The following is a 16,727-nucleotide window of genomic DNA, read 5'->3' as shown; positions in this document are numbered from 1 at the left end:
CAAGTAACATCTTCCCTTATTATAAAAATAGTGTGACCTCAAAGACCTGCCCTGGAAACCACCAGGGCTCTCCAAACTATACTTTGAGGGCCACTGTTTTACAAACAGGATTGCTGGATTATATAGTATTTGTATGTTTTTTTTTAATAAAAATTTTTTAATGTTTATTTATTTTGGAGAGACAAAGAGACACAGAGCATGAGAGGAGGAGGAATAGAGAAAGAGGGAGATGCAGAATCCAAAGCAGGCTCCAGGCTCTAAGCTGTCAGCACACACCCAGAAGTGGGGCTCAAACCCACGAACCATGAAATCATGACCTGAGCCTGAGTCAGATGCTTAACCAACTGAGCCACCCAGGTGCCCCATATAGTACGTGTATGTTTAACTTTATGGTAGACAGTACCAAGATCACAATCTTAATACAGTATTAACTTGCATTTCTCTAATTACTAATGGAGATGGGCACATCTTCATTTTCTACTGACATTGAATTCTTGTTCTGTGAAATACTGTCCCTATTTCCAGAGACAAATAACAGAATTCAGGAAAATAAAACTGGTTAAGAATCATAACTATAGAAGAATTTCACTTTGCACAGGGTTTTACTACATTTTTGTTTGAATACATGATATATCTTTATTGCAAGAAAGCATATCTAATAAAATATTCCATTATTATAGTATCTCTATGATCTTTCCCACTTGATACACTAAAAATTAGAATTAGAGATTATATATAGATAATAAATCAAAATAGAAATCATTAAGTGGAATGTGAAGGAAGTGGCTAAAATTTTAGCCAGTTTGAACTTAAAATTTTAGGTTCCAGATCACATAAGCAAAAGATATTTACAATATGCTATTCAGCACTGAAAATAACTCATCAGAATTAGAGGGATAAGTAGTGCTGCTTTTGATGCAACACTAGTGAGATGATGTCAGGATTTTATCAAACAGTAATAAATGACTGACATGTCAGAAACAAGACGACTGAAACACTGTCAAGTTATAAACATGCTAAAGAAATCACCTTACTATACTTAGGAAATGCTCAATATAGGTACATGTTCTGGTCCTAAGGCATAATGATAACCTCTAATTTAGAATATAAGGTATACTAGTAATGTGATTTGTGGGAAGGAAAAGAATATATTTTTAAAAATTCTTAATTTGTAATAGTCTGAATTTTTAAACTACTAGAAAAGTAATATACAAATAACATTATCAGTAGGAAATTAAGATATAGAAATCATCACAAATATAACTTCCTTTCCTTCTACATTTCTATTGATTTATATACTAGGAAGTGATTCAAACTGTTCCAAAGTTTTACAGAAGTATCTTAGAAATGGTTATGAGGGAGTGGACACTTGGCTACTCCAATACCTATTTCAAGTAGAGCATCTCCATTTTATTCTGTTCATATGTTGGTATTCATCATGAGTTTATTTTAAAAAGGTTTCATTGCATTATTTTAAAATAAAACACTCACTTTCATTGACTAGAAAGCATCCTGGCTTCTCACAGTAAAATTATATAACAATATAGCTGATCCCATTTCAAAAGAAAACCTAGCTTTACATTATTATCCTCTATACTAATGATGTTATACCAACTTGTCCAAATGCCATGTATTCAGCAACTTCATCTTTCTGTAGTAGACACAAGTAGATGAAACAAGAAGGACAAACAATAAAAAACAGGAAAAACCAAGAGACTGTTGTGACTGTTGAGGACCACAGTCCTTCTTCCTTTCCTTGATTCCCTGGAGAGGGTCTTCCAATAATACAGCAAGTAGAAGGCTGATGACAAAGAATTTCTTCCAACTCCACCCCTCTGCCCTCCTGTTTCCATGAGCTAACATTGTTCCTGGGAGGACACAGTAATGTATACTGCACATTTCTGGGCAAAAGTAAAGAAGCAGTAGTGCCTATTCTGTCTTCTACTCTCCTCTATCTGCCAGCAGGATACCAATGACCCAGGAGACCTTGGGTCCTTGAATGACTGGGTGGTGCAGTGACACCCCACTTCTCTTAATTATACTTTATAAGGGTGAGAAATAAATTTCTATTGTTAAGCCACTGAGATGTTGAGATTAATCTATTACAGCAGTTAGCACTACCTTAAATCAACATAAAATTATTTATTACCCCTTTTCCTTAATAATTACTTTTGCCTATTTAAAGGAACCACAGCTCTTTATCTTTAAGATTGAATTAATGAGAATCAATCAACCTCTGGCCAATGATATCACATACCTTAAAGATACACTATAGTATTATATGTAAATAAAGTCTAAGAGGGGGTGCCTGGGTGGCTCAGTCAGTTAAGGGTCTGACTCTTGATTTTTGCTCAGGTCATGATCTCATAGTTTATGGGTTTAAGCCCCATGTCAGACTCTGCGCTGACAGCACAGAGCCTGCTTAGGAGTCCCTCTTTCTCCCTCTCTCTTCCCTTCCTCAACTTGTTTGCTCTCTCTCTCAAAATAAATGTTTTTAAGAGAAAAAAAAAAGACTATAGAGGATAAGCTCCTAGAATATTTATGTTTATAAACTTAATTTTTATGGAAAATACAAGATGACTATAGAATAATAAGGAAAAATGATTATGCATACATAATATACACATGTGTGGATATATATTAAGTACATATATAGGACACATTTAAAATACAGAAAATTCACATAATGACTTTGGGATAAATTGGGGCTCTTTCACTTTTCTGTTTGCAGGAGACTTAAGGGGATGGAGATCAAATTTTTTAGTGAATACATGCACGACAATAAAGTCAAGTCTACTTCATACTAGTCTGCCTCTCATGTCCTATACTGGTTTTTCTATCATATGCAGAGTAGATTAATGTGAGTGACAATTAACATCCCCTTAAACAAAGTCTTTGGATGCAAATTAATAATCAACATGGCTTTACTAAGAAGAATGTAAGGCTGGCAAATAAGCACAGGAAAAGATGTTCATCATTTACATTAAGGAAATGTATATTAATTAAAAGCACAATGAGATACCACTACACACTACAAGGATGGCTAATGTAAAAAGTAATCAAAGACTGCTAAGGATGCAGAACAAATGGTACTTTCACATTGCTAGCAGGAATGCAGAATGGTGTAGATACTCTGAAAAATGGTGTGGCAATTTCTAATAAAGTCAAACACACATTTATACCCTAATACCTGCAACTATGCTCCTGTGCATTTATTTTACATAAAGGAAAACTTAAGTTCAAATAAAAAGCTGTACCCATATGTTCACATCAGCTTTAGTTCTAAGAGCAAAAAGATGGAAACAACCCAATGTCTTTCAACAGGTAAATAAATAAAACAAACTGCCATATCCACACAATGGAGTAGAACTGAACCAATGATTAATTCAAAAATGAGGGGCGCCTGGGCAGCACAGTTGGTTGAGCATCTGGCTTTGGCTCAGGTCATGATCTTGCGGTTCCTGGGTTTGAGCCCTGCGTTAGGCTCTGTGCTGACTGCTGGCTCAGAGCTTGGAGCCTGTCTTCAGATTCTGTGTCTCCCTCTTTCTCTGACCCTCCCCTGCTCATGCTGTCTCTCTTTCTCTCAAAAATAAATAAAACATTAAAAAAATTAATTAAAAAATGAACCAACTATCAATTCAAACAACTTGGACAAAGGTATTATGGTCAGTGAAGACATTGTGCTTACTGAAAGACTTTATGCTTTATGATTTCATTTTGGAAATCTCAAAAAGGCAAAACCATAGTGATGAAAAAGAGAGCAGTGATTTCTAGGAGTTGTAGGTAGGGCAAGCATCTAACTATAAAAAAATAATATGAAGAAAAGCTTTGGGGATGATGAAATTGTTCCATATCCACATACTCAAGATATGTGTTATCCATTGTGGTGGAGATTATATAAATCTATACACATGTTAAAATTCATAACTTTACATAAAAGAAAAATGTCAACTTTATAACTAAATAGTCAATATGGCAAAGAATAGAGTTTAAAGTAATATTTTTCTTGAGAAAATGCTAAAAAAAGCACAAACATTAGGCAACTCATAGTGATAAAGAAGAAACAAATAATTCCTTAACAGAGAAGAGATATTCCTAAGTTCTACAAGTGCTGGGGCGCCTGGGTGGCTCAGTCGGTTAAGCCTAAGTTCTACAAGTGCTTTGGAAATGAAGGATCATCTGATGTATTGTAATACCAGTGGGGATAGTATACTATACATTAAAAAATATTATCATTGGAAGGGTAAAAAACAAAATTCAAATAGTAAAGTTATTAGTTGACTTCTGCAACTAAAGAATTAAAAGACTTTTCAAGGAATGGATTACATAGCAAGCTAATGCACATGAATCCTTGACAGTTTTGGACCCTGGAATTCTGCTGTGAGGCTTTCTCATAAATTCCTAGTAGTACTTAAAACAAGGAAGAGTATGAAGAAATATGTGATATATCAATAATTAGGTCCAGGGTGGAATATTATAATCTCTTTTAGTGAGATTTGTTCATATTGATCTCCAAAAGAAGGTTTGGTATATTGTGAAAAGGACACTGGCCAGGCATTCACATCATACAACATCAGGCCTTCTCGTAACAGTTCACGTACACTAGTCTTTTCTTCATAAACAGTGTAGGCTTTAACATCAAAAAACATTTTGACACTTTTCATGTCAGTGATCAGCTTGAAAGATTCAATGAACAATTTCTGCTGATGACCTTGAAATTTTCCAGTAATACAAGCAAGCAACTGTCCAAACAACATAGACATCTCAACCATTCCCAAATCATTAAGAAACCATAATATCATACTTAGTGGAGATAGACTTCTGGTCCATATAAAATAGTGAAAGTAGGGAACATTCATAATTCCAAGAATAGTCATCTAAAGACATATTCAAAGTAAAAGGAATTATTTATGCAAATAAATTCAAAACATTTATTTTTTTTTTAAGTTTATTTATTTTTGAGAGAAAGAGAAAGTCCAAGTGGGGAGGATGCAGAGAGAAAGATAGAATCCCTCCTCTTGTAGCATTCGATCTCATAAACTATGAGATCATGACTTGAAACCAAGAGTCAGATGCTTAACTGACTGAGCCACCCACGTGCCCCCCCAAACATTATAAAAAATAAGACTATTAAAACACAAGAAGAAAAAAGTGAGTATTTAAATAACTTTGAAATGTGTGGAAAGGCTTTCCATGTAAGACATCAAACAAAAAACAACTGATAATTCTGATTATATAAAGAATATTTAGGGGCACCTGGGTAGCTCAGTAGATTGGGCGTCTGGCCTCGGCTCAGGTCATGATCTCACGGTTTGTGGGTTCGAGCTCCACACTGGGCTCTGTGCTGACAGCTAGCTCAGAGCCTGGAGCCTGCTTCATATTTGTGTCTCCCTCTCTCTCTGACCCTCCCCTGCTCATGCTGTCTCTTCTCTCTTTCTCTCAAAAATAAATAAAACATTAAAAAACTTAAAAAAAAAAAGAATATTTACATACCAGACAACAAGATACAATAAAATTAAGAATTCCCATTGGTAAATTACTGCAACAAATGACATAAGTTTAAGAACATTAATATAGAGAAAAAGCTTATAAATTGACACTAGAGATCTGCTGTACAACATTGTGCTTATAGTTAACAATACTGTTTTATACATAGACTTAAAAATTTGTTAAGAGTAGATTTCATGTTATGTGTGTTTTACTACAACAAAAAAATAAAACACAAAAAGATGGGGAAACATAAAGGTAATTTTAGGGAGGCATATAAAAAATAATCAAAGATATCATTGTATGGCAATTTAAAACCATAATCGGAAAAATATTAACTCTGTTTTACTTTTTTTTTAATTTTTAATGTTTATTTATTTTTGAAAGACAGAGACAGAGCATGAGCAGGGGAGGGGCAGAGCGGGAGAGGGACACAGAACCCAAAGCAGGCTCCAGGCTCTGAGCTGTCAGTGCAGAGCCCAATGCAGGGCTTGAACCCATGAACTGTGAGATCATGACCTGAGCTGAAGTCGGATGCTTAACAAACTGAGCCACCCAGGCACCCCCGAACTCTGTTTTTCTAATAGATGTTTTACTCAGTATCCAAGTCTTCCGCTAGACCAGGACTTAAAACAAATACATTACCTGATCTTAGAGAATAATCTAATAGGAAAATAAATTACAACTGTAACAATTTAGTAACTGGTTTGACTAAGTGTACACATACAGGGTCATGTGCTGAGGGGCAAGAAGAAGGAATGCTGTCTTGGCTGGGAAGAGTAATAATGGTTAGGAAAAACTTTCTAGAGAAGCAAAAGTGTATGCTAAATCTGTAAAGAAAGATGTAAGATTTAACCTGGCAATAGAGGGATGATAGAAGTTGAAGAAATAGAAATCTTTTAAAAAAGCTTCATCAATAAACAGTGAATAGTCGGTACAGGGTAAGTGTAAGCGTACACTGAGACTAGATCAGCAGAAACTAAATCGCAGAGAGCCTTAAAAAAGAGTGACTATATATCCTGGTTTATGCCTATGTCTTGGAATAATTAACAGTAATCCCTTTAACTTTCAAAAGTATACTTGTTTGGACAACAACATGGTCACCTCACTATGACAAAAAAATCTTTGTGTTATATTAAGAATGCTAGGTAATGCACAGATAGGAACATGCTCATATCTGAACAGAAGAGTAACATGATCAGGTATTTCAAAAATATCCCACTAGTAAGAACAAAGAGAAGTGCTTCTATTCATTCTTTGTTGATATTTTAATGTAATATTTGATATATCAAAATAATTGGATTATAAAGCATAATAATCATAAAATTAACCTATAAACAAAATACCAAATTTAAGAACTACTATGATACTAATAACTTTGTATCTATCTATAATCTCTTTCACTATTCCTTAAGGCTGGCAAATCATTCTACTAAATATCATATATATCAAGTGCTGGCTCTTAAAAAAATAGTTTTATCATACATATCATTGGACAATACACTGATTTTTCTAGTTTTTGGGCTTTTAAAAAATGGTATAACACTGTATGTTGTCTTCTAAGAGAGCAGATGTACTTTGCTCTAGCTATGTTTCTAAAGGATCTATGAAGATTAAAAAATAGAAATTTTCATGTTGCACACCTGAAGATTTAGAGTCAACAGAAACTATCTAAACTAAAACTATTAAACTGTTAGTTTTAATAAACTAATTTTATTTTATTTTTTAAAATGTTCTTATTTATTTTTTTGAGAGAGAACGAGTGAGAGACAGCATGAGCAGGGAGGGTCACAGAGAGATGGAGATACAGAATCCAAAGCAGGCTCCAGGCTCTGAGCTAGCTGTCAGCATAGAGCCTGACGCAGGGCTCAACATCACGAACCATGAGATCATGACCTGAGCCAAAGCTGGACACTCAACTGAGTAAGCCATCCAGGCACCCCAATAAACTAATTTTAATTTAAATAATATTGCAACCATTATATATAACTTTGCTAGAGAGCTTAAAAATAAGAATGAAGGTTATAACAAACTTTTTTATCTATGGCTCTTGGTTCTGAAATTTCCACCAGGTGATAAATATTTCTTTTGTTCTTATGGTTGTGTTTTGGTCTGGGGCTTTCAAAACCTTTGGTCAGGCTTTGAAATGGACTTCATTAAGTATGAGAAATAATTTCTCTTATTTTTATCCTTTTGCATTAAAAAATTAAGGTATAATTTATATGTAAAGAAAAATTTACTGTCTTCAATGTACAGTTATGCAGTTTTGACAAATGTATCATCAGGTAACCATCAAGAAATAGAACAGTTCCATCATCCTTCAAATTCCCCCATACCCTTCTGTAGTCAGCTTCCTGCCCCATTCTGGATTTCTATTTTCTGACTCTGTAAGTTTTGCTTCTTCTAGAATGTATAATAAACTTGTACAGCACATGGCTTTGTGCATATGATTTCTTTGACTCTGTATGTTACTGAGATTCAACCATATTGTTGCATGACAGTGGTACCTTCCATTTTATTGCTGAGATATATTCTACTGTATAGATGGTAATATAGTTTGTTTTTATACTTTCATCAGTTGATGGGACATCTGAGTTGCTTGCAGTTTTAGGCAATTATGAATACAGCTGCTATACACATTCCAGTATAGGTTTTTATGTGAACTTGAGTTTTCATTTCTCTTGGATAAATACTCAGGAGAGAGACTGCTGGGTCAGGTAAGTATATATTGAACTTTATAAGAAATTGCCAACTTGTTTTCTGAAGTGAATGTACCATTTTGCATTCTTGCCAGCAATGTATGAGGTTCCACTGCTTTCTATATGGTTTGTAGTATTACCTCATCATGCTTTTAATCTGCATTTCTCTAATGACTAATGAGTTAAGTTGCTTTTCATGTGTTTGTCATCCATCTTCTTTGGTGAATTATCTGTTGCTTTTCTTACCACTGAATTTGAGAGATCTTTATCTTTTTGAATACAAGTCTGTTATCATATATGTGATTTGTAAATATCTTCTAGTCTTATATATGTCTTTTCAATTCTCTTAACACTCTTTCAAGAGCAGAAGTGCTTAATTTTGCGAAATGTGTATTTTTGAAAGTTTTAAATTATGGATCATGCTTCTAATGTTGTATTTAAGAAATCTTTGATTAACTTAAAGGTCACAAAGATTTTCTCTTGTGTGTTCTTTAAGATGTTTTATACTTGTGGGTTATGGTCGAAAGGTCTATTTTGAGTTAATTTTATATATGATGTAAAATGTGAATAGAGATTCTTTTTTCTTCCCACATATATATTTGTTTCAGAACCATTTGTTAAAAAGGTTTTCTTTCCTCCAAAGAACTGCCCTAGCACCTTTGTCAAGAATCAACTGATTATATATATATGAATATATTTCTGGATTCCCTATATTGTTCCTTTGATCTATATGTCTACCCTTTCTTTTTTTTTTTTTTAAATGTTTTATTTATTTTTGATACAGAGAGAGACAGAGCATGAGAGGGGGAAGGGCAGGGAGAGAGAAGGAGACACAGAACCAGAAGCAGGCTCCAGGCTCTGAGCCAGCCGTCAGCACAGAGCCTGACGCGGGGCTTGAACCCACGAACGTGAGATCTGACCTGAGCTGAAGTCGGAGGTTTAACCGACTGAGCCACCCAGGCGCCCCTACCCTTTCTTTATTTAGTACCATACTGTCAAAGTTACCGTTTAGTCTTGAAATCAGGTAGTGTGAATGTTCTGCTTCTGTTCTTTTTAAAAATTATTTTGCTCTTCTATATAAGTTGTGTGAATCAAGCTGTCGGTTTCTACAAAAAATCTTGCACAGATTTTATTATTTTTTTTAAAGATATAGTTTTTATTTGAAGTTTTAAAAAAGAGCAGGTAATCAAAGTATAGCAAACAAAAAAACAGATGGGAACAGAAACACCTTCCAAAAGGCACTGACTTTTGTGTCTTGGCTCTAAAAAGAAAAATAACCAAATATTTAAATCATCGATTGGTATGCTAAAAAATTAGTACTCGGGAAGAGGGGCTTATCAATTATAGGCCTACGTGTGTACTTTGTAAAATTCTATCCAAAAGAATGTTTTAGGTGAGAATTCTAATAAGAGGCATATTTCAAGAGAGATGATTAAAATCATTTTCTATAATAAAGGACGTAATGTCCCCCCATTTTTTTTTGAGTTTATTTATCTTGAGAGAGCAGGGAGGAGCAGAGAGAAGGGGAGAGAGAGAATTCAAGCAGGCTTTGCATGGAGCACAATGCAGGGCTCAAACCTTCTTGCAGAGATTTTAAATGGAATTGTGTTACTTAACCTAAGATCAGTTTGGGGAAAAGTGTATCTTAACAATATTGAGTCTTCTAATTCATGAACATACTATCTTCACTTATTAAAATCTTTGATTTCTTTCATTAGGGTTTTACAGTTTTCAGCATACAGATATTACACACATTTTGTTGATTTATATTGAAGTACTTAATGTTTTTTGGTGCTATTATAAACGGCACATAGTTTTTAAATGTCAACTTCCTGTTATTCATTTAAAAAGCAATTGATGTACACAGTAAAATATCCAAAAGTAAATGGGGTACAATTCAAGCTAAGTTTCTGGACCACTACCGATCTCTAGTTTTCCATTGAGAAATCCACTGTCACACAGTTCGTTATGTATCATCCCAGAAATAATCTGTCAATTAACAGGTGTCTGTATATTGAAATCTTATCACCTCTTTAAATTTATATAACCATCCTACTCCTTGCCATTTTCATTAAATTTTCTCACATAGAATATTTAACATAAATAATATAAACCTCATTTTAAAAGTTACAGTTACATAGCACTGCATAGAATCAAAACTATCCTACCAGAGCTAACTGGGTCTCTCCTGATCAAAATTTAGATTAACTAAAGTTTTAAATTTTTATAAATACCGCTATGATGAACATCTTAGTACCTATGTCTTTTTACACATGTCCAAGTATATATTTATAGTCTAAATTACTAAATTATAAATGTCAATCAAGGGTATGTCTATTTTTAATTTTAATAGTTTGACAAGTAACTTTGTAAAGTGATTACACCAATTTAGTCTATAATGGTATTTGAAAGTACATCAGTATTTTTAAAAAAACAAAAAAACCCAACAACTCTGTAAGGTTTTTTGATACATTCATACATTTGAGAATTACTAGAACAGAACCTAGATTAGAAAAAAAATTAGAGTAAAATTATGGTCATTAAGACAAAATAGGTAACTACCACTGTGATTCACAAGAGAAAATGTAAAGCATTAAACTAAGGAAAGGATAGTAGGGCTAAAAGAATGGTAGCCAAAAAGATATTGAGGAAGTAAAATTTTTAAAAAGATAAAAAATCTCTTGAGATTACAGACTACTTGTAACATCTCCTCCCTTAGGATCTGACACTCAAACACACTTTTAATGAATAATAAATAGGTAGGTGGTAATCTGGATGTATGTGGGGGCAGTAAGTTTTGATATAAAATGTCCAAGGAATAGTCAGAAGTGGGTAACTGAAATAATTTCTAAGCTCAGTAAAGGAAATAAGTATGTAGTCTTCTAAGGAACACATCAACATTCTTCTAAAGAAAGTGTGGCTGCATTATTTACACAAGAAGTCATAATCTATCCAAGAGCAATAATGTGACTGAAGTTAAATTCAACCTATGTTCAATCTTAAGAAATGTGATTTCCAGTTCATGATGATAAAGTACCAGAATTTAAACTCTCCCCACAATTCCCACTGAAAAAATACAAAAGATGTTTAGACAAAATGAAAAGATTAAAAAAAAAAAAGAAGAGTTTGACATGGGGCAGATATCAGAAGGGATGGGATATCAAACAGCAGTAGCAGATTAGTAGCAAAAAAATGTGAAAGGACACTGAAAAGAATTTAAAAGCTTGGTTTGAGTGGGTATGCAACAGCTATGTGACAATAGGCCAAGTTATTTAATATCTCAATGTTTCAGTTTCATCATTAATAATAGAATAACGATGCATATATATCCATCAGGTTGTCATAAGGCTTAGACAGATGTATACATGTAAAGATTTAAGATATTACCATATGTGATATGTGCAAAAAATTTTTTCTATAATTGACGCCTTGAGAAGCCTAGCGTTAGTGACCTATGATTACATTCCTTTCCTCTTTATGGGTTTACTCACATTATTTTGTTATATAGCAAATATTTACCAAAACAACTTATAAATATTCTTTGTTGGCTTTCAATTTTTAGAATCAATTTAGACAATTCTGGAAACTATATGTTAAAGCAGAAGCTTAATATTTTATTTTTAATAGATGTTACCTAAAATAAGGTATAAACTTACAAGGATACCAACAGGCAATAGGCACAAAATCACAAAACAAAATAAGGAGAATTCAAATATTTCTTGCTTTTACAAACAAATTACATGAAGAAATACTACAATTTGGGGCACCTGGGTAGCTCAGTCAGTTAAGTGTCCAACTCTTGATTTCGACTCAGGTCATGATTTCACTGTTCGTGGGATTTAGCCCTCTGTCAGGCTCTGCACTGTCAGCAGAGCCTGCCTGGGATTCTCTTTCCTTTTCTCTTTGTGCCAGTTCCCTGCTGGCATTCTCTCTCCCAAAATAAATAAATAAACTTAAAAAAAAAAGATATACTATAATAAATCCTGAAATGTGGATTGTTTGCCAGCTAATGACTACTGTGTTATAGAACTATGATAATTTTTATTACTTTTTATAGGTTAAAAATTCATTTGAATTAGGGAGGACACAAACAGATATCAGATGCCATATTCTTGTTCCAGAAGTACTCAAAAAATTTTTTTAAAAAATTACACAGGAGGAGGTCTGAAAGGAATTCCATCTGGCTAATTTTGCAACGATTTAAGCACCAAAATAAGTGAACAATAGGACTCAAGTTTAACCAGCTGGACAAAATAGGCATAAAGTAGTCATCTATGAGTCCATATGAATTTAAAAAATGAATGGAGAAAGGCAAGTTCTTCTTTATAGCAGAGGGCCAACAAATAAATGACATAAATAAATGACAGAAAGTCACCATTTACTTTACCATTTTGTGACTGTGAAAGAAATAAATGACTGAGGCAAGAATCATAAATGGATGCTAACTCTGTATCAAAGTTTGATAAAAAACAGGAATATTCTTTTTTTATGCTTTTTTTTTTTTGAGAGAGACAGAGTGTGAGTGGGGGTGGGGCAGAGAGAGAGGGAGACACAGAATCACAAGCAGGCTCCAGGTTCTAAGCTGTCAGTACAGAGCCCAATGCGGGGCTCAAACCCTTGGACCATGAGATCATGAACTGAGCCGAAGTTGGACACTTAACTGACTGAGCCACCCAGGCGCCCCTTAAAAAAAATTTTTTTTAACATTTATTTATTTTTGAGAGACAGAGAGAGATAGTGTGATCAGGGGAGGGTCAGAGAGAGAGGAAGACACAGAATCTGAAGCAGGCTCCAGGCTCTGAGCTAGCTGTCAGCACAGAGCCCAATGCGGGGCTCGAACCCATGAACTGAGAGATCATGACCTGAGTCGAAGTTGGATGCTCAACCAACTGAGCCACCCAGAAACAGGAATATTCTAAAGGAACTCTACACAGGACAGACCTGGCAGACCTTACTTTATTAAAGTAACCAAAGTTATTATCACAAAAAGGAACAAATTGACATCATGTGCCTCCTGATGCGATGCACTGAGGGCAGAATATCATTTATTGTAGCATTCCCATCAAAAATGCATTATATGAATGAATCTAAACATGTAAATTAGACAAAACTAAGTTGAACACATTATTTCATTTTTTAATATTTATTTATTTAAGAGAGAGACAGACAGACTGTATGTAAGCCAGGGAGAGGGACAGAGGGACAGAGAGAGAATCTTAAGCCCCAAAGTGAGGCTTGATCCCATGACACTGAGATCACAACCTGAGCTAAAATCAAGAGTCTGAGGCTCAACTAACTGAGTCACCCAGGCACCCCAGTTGAGTACATTCTATAAACTAATTAGCCTGTACCTCTTCAAAATATCAGTGTCCTGAAACACAAAGGACAAGAAAGCATTTCAGATAAAAAAAAAAAAAAGGAACTAAAAACTGAATGCAATGTATTATTATCGCTTGAATCCTGGGCTGGGGAAAAACTGCTATAAAGAATATCATTAGGGGTGCCTGGGTGGTTCAGTTGGTTGGGGTTCTGACTTTGGCTCAGGTCATGGTCTCACAGCTCGTGAAATCAAAGCCCCGCATGGGCTCTGTGCTGACAGCTCAGAGCCTGGAGGCTGCTTTAGATTCTTTGTTTTCCTCTCTCTCTCTGCCTTCCCCTGCTTGTGCGCTGTCTCTCTCTCTCAAAAATAAAACATTAAAAAAAAGAATATTAATGTTTTACATATGCAAATTTATGTAAAAATAAAACATATACATATACAGAGAGAAAGAGAGAAAGCTTGCAAGGATGCCACTGGAAAACTTGTGACAAGGGATGAATCAGATAAAGGGGATAAACGTTTATTTTTCTATAGAACTCTTCTATAATTTGACTTAAAAATTATTATAAGAATAGTTAAATCTCCAAAGCTTCAGTCTTACATATTCTAACGCTGTAACAGTTAAAACAGTATTGGCATAAGAAAAGATAGATGATCAGTGGAAGAGGAAAGAAAAAAAAGGACTAGGAAACTTCTACTGAAAATGGTTAGCATGGAAAACAATTAGTGAAACATACGGACATTACATTTACCCCAAACCACTAGACAATTAATTTTAAATTATCTTCAGAACATTAAGTGTAACTAAAGGTAAGCAATCATAAACATTCTGGTAGTTATTTGGTATCTTTACTCAAAAAGGGTATTTTCTGAATTTTAAAGTACAAAGTGGCAATCTAAAAAAGTGACCCTATATGGTCCTATGAAGAATTGGTTGAATTCTGTATACTTTTCAGAATTTAAATAGTGGGTATCTAAAGACATGTTTCTAAGAGCTACTGACTGCTGAATAGTTTCTAATGCTAAAACAAACAAGAGTACAATCTAGTAACCATGCACTAAAACTTCATATACATGATTAAAGTTTTAAGGATGTGCCTAATGACACAAATAGAAACACATTCCAAGATTGTGGATTGGAAGAACCAATATTGTTCTATAGTATGTCCATACTACCCAAAGCAAATTACAGATTCAATGCAATCTCTATCAAAATACCAAAAGCATTTTTCACAGATCTAAAAAAAAGCAGCCCTAAAATTATGACAAAAGATCCTGAATAGCCAGAGCAATCTTGAAAAAAAAAAGAACAAAACTGAAGGGATCACAATCCCAGATTTTGAGATAAACTGCAAAGTTGTAGTAATCAAAGCAGTAGGGTCCTGGCACAAAAACTGACATATAGACCAGTGGAACAGAGGGAGCGCCCCAAAATAAACTCATGATTGTATAGTCAATTAACCTTTAACAAATGAGGCAAGAGTATGCAATGGGAAGAAGACAGTCTCTTCAACAAATGGTGCTGGGAAAACTAGACAACATGCAAAATAAAGAAGCTGGGACTACTTTCTTTCACCATATCCAAAAATAAACTCAAATGGATTAAAGACCCAAATGTGAGACCTGAAACCATAAAAATACTGTAAGAGAGCACAGTCAGTTATTTTGCTGACGTCAGCCACAGGCAACATGCCTCTCCTGAGGCAAGGGAAAGAAAAGCAAAAATAAACTATTGAGATTACATTAAAAAAAAAAAAAGTTTCTGCAGTTCTGCACAGTCACAGAAACATCAAGAAAACTAAAAGACAACCTTAGGAATAGGAGAAGATATTTGCAAATGACATATCTGATAAAGGGTTAGTATCCAAAATGTATAAAGCACTTACACAACTCAACACCCCCAAAACAATAATATAATTAAAAAATGGGAAGAAGATAGAACAGATATTTCTCCAAAGGAAAAATACAGATGACCAACAGACACATGAAAAGATGTTCATCATCACTTATCACCAGGGAAACGCAAATCAAAACTACAATGAAATACCACCTCATACTTGGTAGAATGGTTAAAATCAAAAACACAAGAAACAACAAGTGCTAACATGGATGTAAAGAAAAACATCTGTGCACTGCTGGTGGGAATGCAAACTGGTGCAGCCACTGTGTAAGACACTATGGATGTTCCTCAATATTTAAAAATGATCCACTAACTTTCCTACTGGATATTTACCCAAAGAATACAAAAATACTAATTTGAAAGGATATTTGCATCCCTATCTTTCCTGCAGCATTATTTACAATAGCAACTGATAGAAGCAGCCCAAATGCTCAACAACTAATGAATGGATAAAGAAGAGGTAGTATGTATGTATGCATGTGTGTGTGTGTGTTTGTGGGTGTGCGTGCGCTATTGGACTATTGCTGAGTCATAAAAAAGAATGAAATCTTGGCATTTGCAACAGCACGGATGGAACTACAGAATATAATACTAAGAGAAATAAGTCAGTCAGAAAAAGATAAGTACTATATGATTTCACGCATATGTGGAATTTAAGAAACAAAACAAAGAAACACAAAACAAAACAAGAGACAAACCAAAAATAGACTCTTAACTATAAAGGACAAAATGATGGTACCAGAGAGGAGGTGAGTGGGAGGATGGGTGAAATAGGTGAAGGGGATTAAGAGTACTCTTATGATGAGCACTGAGTAATGTATAGGACTGTTGAATCACTATACTGTACACCTGAAACTAATATAACACTCCATGTTAACTATACTTGAATTATAAAAAAAAGGAAAATATGTGTAAGATTAACAAAGTTTAAGCAAATGTCACATGTATGTGTTCCCTTACTCAAAGAAATTAAAGTAAAATGGGGGAAATCAGAACATAAGTAACAGAAAACTGAGATAACCAGAGACAATGTGAGACTGTCAAAAGTCACTTCTATGACAATAAATAATGGTGTACTGAATTAAAAATAAATTGTGACATAATTATAATCCCCAGGTAAAAGAGAGATGTGCTATTCTCATTATCTTCTTAAGGAAAATGAGAAAACCAAAACACGGGATATCTCAACTCTATCCCTTTCAACTTTGAAGAACAGTTTGAGAATATAAGCATAGAAATGATAAAGCATGTTTCTGTGATTAACTTTTAATATGAAATCATAATTGTTATACCTGATGAAATTCTTACTGCTTTAGTATAA

General features: G+C 34.2%; 1 protein-coding gene across 4 annotated transcripts in view; it reads right to left on the bottom strand.

Moving 5' to 3' along the window:
- The window catches only part of STAG1 (stromal antigen 1), a 422,258-nt gene that overhangs the window by 64,666 nt on the left and 340,865 nt on the right, over positions 1-16,727 (bottom strand). The window lies entirely within an intron of this gene.

The sequence above is a fragment of the Suricata suricatta genome, chromosome 5, assembly GCF_006229205.1.
Source record: "Suricata suricatta isolate VVHF042 chromosome 5, meerkat_22Aug2017_6uvM2_HiC, whole genome shotgun sequence".
Lineage (NCBI taxonomy): Eukaryota > Metazoa > Chordata > Mammalia > Carnivora > Herpestidae > Suricata > Suricata suricatta.
Note: the sequence above shows the minus strand (reverse complement) of the source record. Positions and strands in the feature narration are given on the sequence as shown.